Consider the following 13,907-nt stretch of genomic DNA (forward strand, 5'->3'; position numbering starts at 1 on the left):
TACACAAATCTACAAAAATGGAAGAAACTCACAAAGGAAACTTATACTAGAATATTTCCAGAATCTTGTGTAATTTGCATTGATCTAAAATTTTAGGAAGAGCAAATCAAAATTTTAATGAAAATAGACATGCAAAAAATGACAACAATTTATTTTGTATATTCCTGCTCTGATAAATATATTTCACATAAACTGGTTAAGTTTAGCAACAAAAAAATGTTTTCGTCAAAATTCACAGAAAAAAGTGGAATTTTGGAATGTTGAAAATTTGGTAGGTTGAATATTACCTTTTGCCTTTCTTACAAAAGAAAGGTTTAAGGTTTGCTTTTGGAAAAACGCTTTTTTCATCCTATTACTAAATTGAAGGTTTAGATGCGCTCTTTCGATTGAATTTTGGCCCGAAACCCGGAACTCAAAGTCTGATTTTTGAGAGCTCTTTTTCTGAAATACATGGCCGATGTCTGTATCCGCTCTTAAAAATTTGTGTCTTCCATCACTGGAAAACCGCTCGTAAAACCCACAATTTTTAAAAGTCAGATCTGTAGCCGTGGGGTCGGAGACGAACATTTTATTTTTCAATTCACAATTTTCGACCAGTAAATGTGGTCAAAGCCATTTTTAGAGGTATTTTTTGGACTATTTTACAGATAACACTATCAAATTTAAAGAATTCAGTTTCAAACAAAAAGCCATTCGAAAACATGCGCCATTAACTGCTTGGGCCCAAAATTTGAAGCTTTTCCAAAATGTATTTCCAGAGATATAGCCATTTTAGTGTTTTTCGTCTTATTTTTACCCTATTTTTTCCTATTAAATTTTTGGTTTTATACAAAATCATATACTGAACATCAAATTCGAAGTCCCGGCTCGTTCTCACTCGAAAGCTCGACAAGTCGTCAAGTCGAAGTTTCAACGCCAGCGCTTTTACGCTTGCGCGTTTTACGCTGCGCGTGAAAGTGTTCTTTCTGGCTTCTCATAATAGATCGACAAAGTGCAATAGCGATACATATTTTTTAAAGTTAATCATAGACTAACAATAAAGATTGAGTACCCTTTATTTTTTTCTAATAATGTCTATCCAATATGTTTTTTGCCTTCCTCACCTTACTGAGGAAAGGCTATAAAATCACTCGAAAAATGAACTTCTTAATTTGACCTCGTAGACCCACCTTCACGTATACCTATCGACTCAGCATCAAATTCTGAGCAAATGTCTGTGTGTGTGTGTGTGTGTAGGGATGTGGGTCTGTGCACCAAAAAATATGCACTCGATTATCTCAGCACTGGCTTAACCGATTTGGACCGTTTTGGTCTCATTCGATTCGTCTTGGGGTCCCATAAGTCCCTATTGAAAATTATGAAGTTTAGTAAAGTACTTCAAAAGTTATGCTAAAAAAACGATTTTGGCGTATGTCCGGAAGATTGTAAAAAGGGTGGTTTTTGTAAGAAACCCTGTCATGTTATACATTTTCAGAAAGGTATTAAAAAGACCTTTCCAATGAGCCCAAAACATTGAAGATCTGATAACCCTATCAAAAGTTATTAGCACTTAAGTGTTATTTATACACTTTTTGGAGGCCGGATCTCAGATATTTCAATGAAAATGATGTCCGGGTCCATCATGCGACCCATCGTTAGTTAGATAATCGAAAGACCTTTCAAATGAGCCTAAAACATCAAGGATCTGACAATCCTATCAAAAGTTATTGACACTTAAGTGTTATTTATACACTTTTTGGAGGCCGGATCTCAGATATTTCAGTAAAAATGATGTCCGGGTCTATCATGCGACCCATCGTTAGTTAGATAATCGAAAGACCTTTCAAATGAGCCTAAAACATCAAGGATCTGACAATCCTATCAAAAGTTATTGGCACTTAAGTGTTATTTATACACTTTTTAGAGGTTTGATTTCAGATATTGTGATAAAAATATTGTCTGAATCTTCCATGCGAACTATCGTTGGATAGGTTTTTTTTATCAGACCTTGCCGATGAGCCAGAAATATTGATGATCTGCGAACCATATCAAAAGAAATGAGTAATAAAGTTGATTTGTTAAACATGTTAAGGGGGAATGTTGCTATTTTTACTGAATGTATTGACTTTATGAATATGAGGAAGGCACCAACCACCTAAAGGTGGATTAAGTAACGTTTTTAATTAAACTCACTGGATGGTATCATTATGTTTCTGAAAAATTAATTGCACAAATATATTTCTCGGAATTTCATCATTTTGTAAGAAAGGCTCTATTTCACCTCTGGTGATATTAAATCGGGTTTTTATGAGTAATATTACATAAAAAATGTGTAAAAATGTGAACCTGATGAATATTCATCAATAACTGATGAAAATTCATCATTTTCTGGAGTAAAATTAATAATTTTTTTTTCCACAAAATCTGTCCCCATTTCCTGATGAATATTACCATCATTTTTTTGCTTTGTTCCATCTTTTTGGAAATTAATCCTGGAAATTAATTAAAATTGGAATTAATCCAGAATTGGTCCTTCTGTATAACCACTCGTGCACAGGGAGGCAACATGCTGAAGTTGCCCCACCATCCCCAGAAATTTGTTATAAAATTGGTCCGGGGGTGTCCATAAACAACGAAATTTTGATAGATGATTTAGTAAATTTGTTTTAAGTTCTGTCCCACGGCTTTGACCATCCTAATTTTTCTATTTTTAAAACAAAAGCATAACTAAATGCTTTGAACTACAGTCCACTTATGACACTGTAACAAAAATGCAACTAAGTCCTATGGACTTATGATTCAAACAAACATATGGAAAAAAAATTTCGTATCTTTGGCGGGTTGAGGATTTGGGTTCTAATTCCATTCAATTTGCATATTCTAACTATTAAAACAAGTTGTTTTGCAGAACTTTCGATGGAAACATTCTTGCTCACATCCCTTAAAGCTAGCTATCTTTTATAGGCTGTAAACGAACGCTAAAGTGCTGATATGCCAACATTAGGTGCCCGTTGGAATTACATGCCGTTCCTCTCTATAAACGTTTTGAAATATATTATTAATCAATTGTACAAGTTGTTTTTTTTTTTTTTTCAAAAAGTCTACTTTCACGCAACACAAACTACTCAAAATTCAAGCGCTTGCTGCTGTTTAAGTAATGCTTATGAAATTTTTTTAATTTTTTTTTATTAGTTTCGAGTCGATCAATAAAATTAGGTCAATGAGGTGTTTTGTACTACTTTCTCTGTTCATGCTGTATTCCCGATTCACCCTAGTTGCCATTACTAGGGAAAGGAAAAAGGAAAAAGTCACAAAGTATAAAAAAATAAATAAATAAATAAAAAAATATAAAATATAGAAAAAATATAAAAATATAAAATAAAGAAATAGATATCGTCCGATTGTGGGGGCGATCACGGTGAGAAAACTTTTCTAATGTCTTAAGCATTCTTATTCTATAACAATTAGAGTGCCAGAAAAAATAGAAATATTCCCTTTCGCGGTCCATTTTTATTATCGAAAAATTGCAAAAGTGAAGGGAATAGGTTTAAAAACTTAGTGTGGTTAAAATGGGTATATTTCCACCATTACATGACACGTTAAGTGGCAGGAGATCTTCATAGAATAAAGACGTGAAACAACTTTGAACCACCCTACCATGCGACATCTACGTATCAAAGTTAGAACTAACGCGACTTGCATGCAACTGTGTCTCGGCTAATTCAAGCACGCTCGTATCCAATGCACGCTTCCGCTCGAGCAGTTTTGAATTTTCTTTGGTAAAGCTTGCTACCCAGTGTATGTTGGAAATGCACTTTATCATACTTATGTTGCAACAAAGTGTTATCTATGTTGAGGACTTACTATGCTCCACATTTGATATTGTAAATGAAGGTTTTGCTGGTAACAAATGTGTCGTCTTTTTCAAGTCAGTTAATCATGTGTAATTTTCCGACATTTTCATGAAAATTCGTGATGACGTTAATTCACCGCGTCGAAAAAAGGAATCAGTTAAACAAACTTTTCCGCCATGCAACAAAACTCAGTCCTCCTTTATCGATCTCACTATTTTACATATAAATGACACACAAACACGCTGACACGCTGCCTTGATGGTGAGTAAATCATTTTCCTCGCGCGGGAGCCAACAAACGCGTCCTCGGAGCTTCCCCCGCGGGAATGCTTTCCTTGTCATTGAGTCCCTCGCCGCCGTGGGAAAGTTATTTATATTTGTTTGGTGGTGAAACGGGAGCGGGTGGAACGGGAGTTTGTTTTTTCGTTGGAGGTTTGTAACTTGGGGAGACTACCGCGGTTAATGCCTAGTCACAATAGATAAAAAGTTGTTGAAGGTTATGGTTTGGTTGAGTCCTTGAGGGAAAATTCCTTGGAATTGATTAACAACGTTGATGAAACCTTCATCAGGGGTGACATTGGATCTGGAGGTGAGAATGAGTCATACAAATTGCTGCATTTTTGTACAACCCAATCACCCCCCCAAAACCAATGTCACCCCTGATGACGGTACGAAGAATTCAACAACACGATTAAGGAAATCTTATGAATGCATGAAGAAGTTTTGCTGTGTTTTTAATTAAATTATCTCTTTATTTTATTATTTAAAATGAAGTTATTCCAAACAAAAAGCTAAATTAATTGTACATATATGTTGTCTAAGTTTTAGATCTGAGTTCATTTTTAAACTATTCATTTGACATTCTCTCTAGGTTAAAGTCACTTTAATAAACAACAACAAAATTTGACATAGATTGAGAAATTAAATAAGAAAATAAAAAAAATCATATAGTCTGTATATTTCACCTGCGGGAATTTCATTCTGCCCTCTATTGCGTGTCGTTCTTGCTCTGTCCTGTGGGATAGCACACAAGTTCACCGTATACTACGTTTTAAGATTATAAAGCAGTTTCCTACAGTGGTGTACATTCATTTTTTGCCTAATTTGCAAATGATTATTTCGGATGAAATCTTATTTCAATAAATACACAGGTAGCAGTTATTGATCAGCGCGCCCGAGTGCTTCTAGCAGATGCGGCAGATAAAGCAAATACAGGTAATCTCAAGTACTCAAAACTTTCAAATTCGATATCTCTGGAACGAAACATATTCCTTTCTGCCGATAAGTGATTCTTATGTAAAATTTGACGGGGAATACGATGATGAAGTCGAAAGTCGATTTGTTGGGAGGGTACAAAAATGGAGGGGGTGCTCCGATTTGGATGAAATTCGGGATTTTTGCATGTTTTGATAGTCTCAACAGCTCTGCCAAATTTGAGCAGAATCGGAGATGGTAATTTTCAAATGCTGTTACGCTTCAGATGGAATGACCCATATAAGGAACAGGTATCGTAAACTTGGGTGACCTTGATAGCCCGGGGTGACTTTGATAGGTTTTTCAAATGCCCGTCAAATTAATATCTAAACATTTTTGAGAATTTTGAGTATGTAAGCATTAAGGGATAGCTTTTTATGAAACATATATGCAAAAATGTGACTGATACAATGGATGTATCAAAATCAGCGGCCAAATCAAATTTCTATCAATGTCACCCCAGGCTATGAAAGTCACTCCAGTTAACGGTACCTCCAAATTGCTTCATTATAATGATCAAATTCTCGACCTGAAAAAATTAAAAGAACCTGGTAAATAACATCTGATAATAATGGCAAAATTTGGGTAAGAATACACTTTTTTCAACCATTTAAAATTATGCTTTTTCTACTGTATAGGTACGTACTAAATGATTCGTTTTATATTGTATTTATAATAAAATATCGATTTAGTAGCACAAATTCTTAAATTAAACTTTTTTGTGCAAATTTACATTCAATAATTAGATGCTGTTTGAAATAATTTTCATAAAATATGCTCTGATTATGCTTTCATTGAATGTGCTATTGACATTAATTTTTCATTGTTTGATAAATCTTTTTTATTTTGCTAATTTTGTTCATTGTTTGATATTTTTCGATTAAAAAAACAATCACAAAATACATTGTAGTTAGAATTGAATTTTAATTAAGTTTATTTTGGTTTTCTTTTACTATCGACTTTGCTTCAATAATGCGTTTTTGCAATTGTTTCCAATTTTTCGCTGCAATTTAGCTAATTGTTTGCAATTTTTGTTTTATGCTAAGGCTACCAACTCTTGCTTAGCAAAAATCCGTACACTTAGCTGATTTGACCCCAGGGCATAATAAACTGTTAGAAAATTGTTTAGAAAAATATTGAATTTGAGAAATAAAAAGATAAAACTGAGTGTCTACTCCACAGCTTAAACATTTCATTTTAATGTTTATGACTTGCACGTTTTAAAAATTTTTTTTAATGAACCGTTATAACTTGGAGACTAAATCTTTACGTTTTTCCAATTGTAAAACGTCAAATGTTGCTTTTACGAGTTATACCGCTCTAAGTGTTTATACAAGAAAATTTGTCAGTTCAGATTTTCACAAGTTTTCACAAGCTTCTGAAAGCTCCTGAATATTTTGTAGTAAAAAAATGCTTTGAAAGGATAAATTGAATTTGCTTTGAAAGAATAATTGAAAGTAATGTTAGAACTATCCAAATTATCCTTTTACAATCAAACTTAAAGTTGAATTAAAAAGTCGTATTAGAAAAGCTAACCAATGCTTTTCTAGTAAGACTTTTTAATGCCAAAAACCAATTAAACTTTAAACACTAAATTCCTTAAAAATCAGTATTATACCAAAAAAATCTGAAAAATATCCGGCCTGTAAAAAATCATTGAAAAATGTCAATGAATTTATGTCTTTTTCCGATATTTGGTACCAAAATTCGAAATGTGATATATAAAGTCCAAAACTGTCTTTTCTGATAAAAGTTGAAAAAGTTTCAAATGAAATAAAAGTTATTTCCTGAAATTTAGCTAAAAAATTCTTTCAATCTGATTCAATTTTGCTTTGATTCTGCTTGACTAATTTTTGAAAATATAGATTTTAAAATCCGGAATGATTTACAAATTTCCGCCTTAAAAAAACAAAGAGAATCGATTCGTCAAATTGACCATTGATAAGGTTACTTTTATTGAATAATTAGAATAAAAATATCACAGTTAAATATTTGTTTAACTAGGTGCATTTACATTTATTAAAACGTATTTAAATTTGAGATTAGGTATACTATAGATAAACAGTCCCAAGTTTGATCGAAATTCATAAGAAATTGTTTTTTCATCAACATTTCAATTTTCGTTGCCACTAAAATCAATTTTGAAGCATGATTAATACATTTCCCGAATTTACTGTCTGAAATCTGAAGACATTTTTGAGTTCATTTTCAATAACACTTGAAAGTTGTAACTTAGAAACTAGTTCAAACTATTCTTAGTGTAGAATTGTCAAAACAAATCAAACTCAAACTCAATTTCATTGAAAAAACATGACACTTTGAGAGTAAGTAAATGATCCTATTTATCAATGTTTTTATATCTTTATTTAAAAAAAAACTGTTAACAGATTTATTTATTTTTTTGAAAGCTGCATCTTGAGGTTTTTTGATCACTTCTCTACAAGCTCAGTATATTTCCATAAATTAATGTTAATTTTAAAAGGCGCCTCAAAATTTCCAAATTCCACGAATAAATAGAGCCTGTTTCACAAGCCTGTTCAAGATGACAAATGGCACTATTGCGCTGCCAGCAAACAAGCATGAGAAGTGTGTCACATTTTTGTATTATCTCACATGCAGGCCACAAAGTGGTCGGTTGCTGTCTCCAATTTTGAGCAATGCCATTTTTGCATGTTTAACATACGCCTCACCAGTTGTTATGAGTGCATCCCATTCAAAAGTGAATCATAAATTTTGGGGACGCGTGTTCTAAATGTAACTTAAAACTCAACGTGTTTACTTTTCCTTGTTGACTCAGAGTCAATTTGGTGGAAAAAAACGGGGGGAAAACATTGCCGCCAATTAACATGCCCCGTGTAATTGCTTGAGTAAACAGAGCATTTTGTCGCCTAATTTGAAGTTAAAAAGCCGCAAGCAAGACTGATTACGAAAAAGCAAAACTCACTTTCATAAAGTTTTCGATTTCGACGACGCGGTTAAAAGTGTGGAAAAGCTTTTTTTCCATTTCGCAGTCGTTTTCGTTTGCAGGAAAATGACAAAGCTGCCTCAGTCAGTTGGTTAGTCGGTTGTTTGGTTGAGTCTTATTAGCATGTTTCTGAGAGAACCACAGCCTGTGCTCACCACACTCATAAAGCAAGGTCGTATGTTTGCTGAAGCATGAAATTATGATAACTCTTAAAAAGACACACACACGTGGCGGTGGAATGCACGTCGACGAAATACTGCATTGAGCACTGTGACCTGGAACCTAAGGAAGTACCTAGATGTTGTGGCGAGAGAAGATTGATTGTTTGTCATGTGTGACACCTTTTTTATTGTGGTTGGAACAAATGTTGGATTTAGAACAGCAAAGTTTCAAAGATATGTTTTATGGTCAACACAAACCTTGGAGTAATCAAGTTTTCTTGGTAGTATACAGAGCTCTAAAGTCAATGTGGAACATCAAAAATTGAAAGTCGGACAGTGAAGTGATACGGAAAAATAAGGTAAGCAAAAGCAGTTTATGCAAAACATGCATGCATTTTTTGTCGCCACTTTCCTTATCAGGAAAACTGTTTCATGCACCCTATGCCATGCTTGTCAAACCATGAAACCCTTCTTCAATCGCCATGTTTTTCCTCACTAGTGCACTAGTGTCGGCGGCAACTTTGTGCCACTCACAAACCTGTACAATAAAAAAATGCAAAAAAATTAACACTTTCAACAAAACAACCACCAACTACAACATTTGTACAAGAAAATCCACCAGAAGCCATCGGCGTCTACTTCCGACAACAAATGTGCAATGTTTTCATACACTCCTCACACACACACAAAACGTTTCCGTCACTGCGAGGGGTGAAACACGATACCACTGCCATGTACTCAAGCCAGTATGTAAAATTGCACTTAAATTGCTGTACCTTTTCACGTATAGCAAACTTACTTAGAACCTTCTTGGCAATTAGCTGACGGGGCTTCTCTCATTTGAGCTCCTCCTTGATCGCCATCTCAGAATGGATTTCATTCATATACGCGTTGGCGTACAACAATCAAATTATCCGCTCAAGTCAACTGTGCACGACGAAACAGTGAGCGGTAGAGTTGCCAGTTTAATTTTTTGAAACAAATTAAGTTAAGGCATGCGCGAGCTACTGAATTTTCCGAAAAAAAATATACGATTGAGTTTGACAGGTGGAAACGTCGAAAACTGGTCTAAAGTGGGCACATTTTCACGCGAAACCGGAAAAAGATGACGAGCACTCTTCGATTCACGTGCTCTAAGGGGTTATTTTAGGCCTTGATCACGAATCCGAGGTTCATGGTCCGATATCTCTGACGGATGGGGCGGTACGACCCCTTCTATTTTACTTAAACAGTTTTTTTGTGAAAAATGTACATTTCACAGTATTTAAAAACGGCCAAAACATTCAATATTACGCCCTTTTGAAATGCTAGTCTTGATTTAAAATTTTTGAATATATTTTTTTCGAAAAGATCGGAAAATTTCACGAATGTTTCATATTTTAACATTGAAAATCAGACCATTAGTTGCTGAGATATCGACATTAGAAAATGTTGGGTTGTTTGGGTGAGACTTAGAAAATATCAATTTTCCTGGTTTTAAACCTTTGCATGGCAATATCTCAGCAACTAAGGGTCGTATCGACAAAGTTCAAAAAAGCAAAATATATAGAATTTTCTCAGCTTTTCAAAAATATTTTTTTCAAAGCTGGGCAAACATGAGCACTAATTTAAAAAAAATGAAAAACTGGGACTATTTTCAAAAAAGTTACCTAAAAATGGCTATGACTTGAAAACGGTGCACTTTATCAAAAAATCACTAAAATACTTTTTGATTGCTAATTCGATTTAACATCGAAAAATGAAGTTGTAAAAATTTTTGCGACCATCATTTCGATTTTTTGAAAAAATCTGTATTGATTCAATAAATCATAACTCGGTCAAAGATTTTTTGCCCATTCTGTCTGGAAATTTCTGAAAAGTTGGCATTTGATGTCCTCTAAAACATATCAAAAAATAAAAAATAAAAATAGTGTTTTTTTGCAAATCAAGTTTTGGTGACAAAAAGTGAAATTAAAATCACCAAATTTTTTTTTACCGTGTATCATATTTTTTCAGTGTAGTCCATACCCATACCTGCAACTTTGCCGAAGACACCAAATCGATCAAAAAAATCCTTCAAAAGATACAGATTTTTGAATTTTCACATATCATTTTTGTATGGATAGCTGCCAAATTTGTATGGAAAATTATATGAACGAACTAATGATGCAAAATGGCTTCTTTGGGCATACCGAAGGCACCAAAAAAGTTTCAGCCGGATTAAAAAATGCAAAAATTAAAATTAAAGAAAAAAGACCGATTCCTTAGAGAACTGCTCTACTTTCAAACCTGCAATTACTCAGAAAGGTGATTTTTTAATTTAGATAATTTTTTTTTTCATTTTAATATTAAGTGCTGCAGGATTACTTTTTAGAGTAAAAAAATATTGAACAATGACTGATCAGACAAAAACAAACATTTTGATGCATTCTTCACGAGTTATCGAAATTCTATGAAAAGTTTTTAGAAAACCTGTGGGTTGAAAATGAGAGTTTTTTTTTTATCTTTTTCAATATTTCAATGTTTTCTTGAAGATTTCTTCCATTAACCCTCTACTGCCCAATTTTTTTCGAAAATATTTATTTTACCCGTTTTCAGGAGGTCATTTTGAGCAACTTTTGATCTACGAAAAACTTAACTTCTCTTGTTTTATTTTTAGTATTTTAATTTGCATTTATCTTGTTTAGTTTATGTTTGTTTTTGGTAGTATTTGGCCTATTCTATCACCTTATATAAATACATTTTGCCAATCGATTTTTTTCACGTTTTTACAGTCACTCTTTCAATTTTTTTTTCATGTTTATCACATTTTCTGCTATATAATGGCACCATCATCATTTAAATTGTAAAAAAAAAAATGCGTAGAGGCATAGTCTGGGACACTACAAAAATTACTGCATACTTCTTTTTACTGAAAATATTGGAAATGTTAGTAAAAAACACTGCCAAAGTTGACACCTGAAAAATTTACATTTTTAAAAACATTGGCAAAGTCACATAAAACAAGTTAAACTTCCAACCCAGAAATTTTCTGAAATTCTAAGAGTTCTTCTTTCCAATGCTTTTTAAAGATCAAAAATCGGTTGGAAATTGATTTTTGGTGATTTTTTTAGATCGAAGCCCGTCTTAAGGCGGGGTTAGGTTGTAGAGGGTTAAGCAAATTAATATAATTAGAAAAATTTAAAGTCCCAAATCAAAGAAAGTTAAGTGCGTTTGATATTGTTAATTTACAAAAAAAAAAAAACATTTTACATATTAAATTGAAGAAAAAACAGCTTAAGATAAGATAAAATTCACTTTTATATTTTTTACAGTATCTGAGAATTGTGGATAAAATAATAAGTTTAGCTGTGTTTCCAAAATCATTTCGAAATAATAAAAAATTGCTATTATACTTGACAAAATCAGAAACAGAAATAAAGATAAAAGTTAATTTTCAATTACATTCCAGGTCGAATTTTAAAAAGTGATCAAAACCAATTCTAAGGTAATTTTTCAAAGGGACGTAACCTTGCTTTAAAACGCCCAAGGTTACGTCCTAGAGTAAAGTTATCTTAGAGTTTTGCAATGCATTAAATAATTGTTGGATCTGCTTTGCTTTTTGTAGTCAAAACATCACAAGTAGCAATAGGGTTTTGAATAACTTCAACCAGAAAATTTATGTTTATGAATATCAACCAAAAAATTTATGATTTTTTTTTTAGAAAATTCCAAATTTAAAAAAAAAATGAGTATGTTATTTTGGGGACCTTTTGGTTTATGATTTCCCTTGAATTGAGAATGTGCAAAATACAGTTGATGTGATATGAATAACTATCATTATGTATAAAACAGATTTCAATAAACATTAACTACCAACATTTTGCAGAGCGATGAATTTATGATGAAATTGCAAAAACTAAAAAAATATTTAATACCCGATAATAATAAACATATTATCAATAACAAAAAAATATTTCTGATAAATTGTAAAACTTTTTAAACAAATAGATTATTTATATAGACCAAATTTATGAATCATGAAATTATTTTTATCATAAAAGTTTTTTTTAAGTATCGAAAATTGAACCAATAGTTTTCTAAATATCGTTAGTTAAAAATTAAAGGCTGATTTTGTGACACATAAAAAAGTCATTTTCAATTCGAATTCTTTGTTAGGCTGTGTCTCGGAAACTAATTGTCCAATTTTCAGCCTTTCAATAATTTTTCAATTCTGTTATTAAATTTTTTGTCTGTTTTTTTGGACATTAAATAAACAGTACGTTTTCATAAATTCATTTCACCTGAACCAGATTTTGTAGTCATGGCCCAAAAGATTTATTTTTTTAGTCTCCTAAAACATATCAAAAAATTTAGAAAATAAATAGATACGGATTTCGGGAATTCAACTTTTAGTCATGAAAAGTAAATTAAAAATCGTTTTTTTTCTTATCCTTCAACTTTGCTGAAAAAAATAAAATGTCTTCTCAAGATACAAAATTTCATGGATTTGACACATTCTCCAGCGACGAAATGACATGTTTTGGCAATTGGGTTGTACATTTTGAACAAATCGCGAAATAATTTGGGGAAATCTAGAGAACTACTAAACTAAATTTGTATCGCACTTATTGAAATTATTGTTAAAATTTTTTTCGATTGAACATATGTGCACTTGTTTTTTGTTTCATGCGTTTCTTCATTGTTTTCTAAATGTTTTTTAGTATCTTTTATTAATTTTTCTGATTTCCATTAAAATTATTTTGAATAAATTTTCTCCTGGAATTTTTGTTCCTTGTTATGATTTGGCTTAGTTAACCCTCTGCAACCCAACCCCGCCTCTAGACTGGCTTCGATTTAAAAAATCACCAAAAATCCATTTTTCAACCAATTTTTGATCTTTAAAAAGCATTAGAAAGAAGAACTTTTAAAATTTTGGAAAATTTTAGGGTTTGAAGTTTGACTTGTTTTATGTGACTTTGCCAATGTTTTTAAAAATGTATTTTTTTTAGGGGTCAACTTTGGCTGTGTTTTTTACTAACATTTCCTATATTTTAAGTAAAAAGAAGTATGCAGTAATTTTTCTAGTGCCCCAGACTATGCCTCTACGCATTTATTTACAATTTAAATGATAATGGTTCCATTTTATAGCAGAAAATGTGAAAAACATGCAAAAAAATTAAAAAGTTACTGTAAAAACATGAAAAAATTAGATAGGCAAAATGTAATGATAGGAGGTGGTAGAGTAGGCCAAATACTACCAAAAGCAAACATAAACTAAACAAGATAAATGCAAATTAAAATACTAAAAATGAAACAAGAAAAACATAAAACAAGAGAAGTTAAGTTTTTCGTAGAACAAAAGTTGCTCAAAATGACCTCCTAAACACGGGAAAAATAAAAAAATTCGAAAAAAATTTGGGCAGTAGAGGGTTAAATTTCAAAGTTTTTTTTTGCGCTCCGAAGAAGTAATTTCACGTTACAAGAACTGACAACCCTAAACCTAAGCTGCTAAAACGAGTATGTACTTAACATTTAGCGTGCTTACCTGTAGCGCTCGCACGCGCGTGAAAAAAGGTATTGTTTTTCATTTTATGTTTCTTTTTCCCCTCGCAGCGCGCTTGTCGAATGGAGATTACTATCAACCGCTACACACACTTAAGTTACGGTTGATAGTGTCTGTCTGGCTGTAAGTGTTCAAGTCGGAGGGCGCGAAAACCTTTGAATGGCACCAGGG

Source organism: Culex pipiens, chromosome 2, assembly GCF_016801865.2.
Source record: "Culex pipiens pallens isolate TS chromosome 2, TS_CPP_V2, whole genome shotgun sequence".
NCBI classification, from domain to species: domain Eukaryota; kingdom Metazoa; phylum Arthropoda; class Insecta; order Diptera; family Culicidae; genus Culex; species Culex pipiens.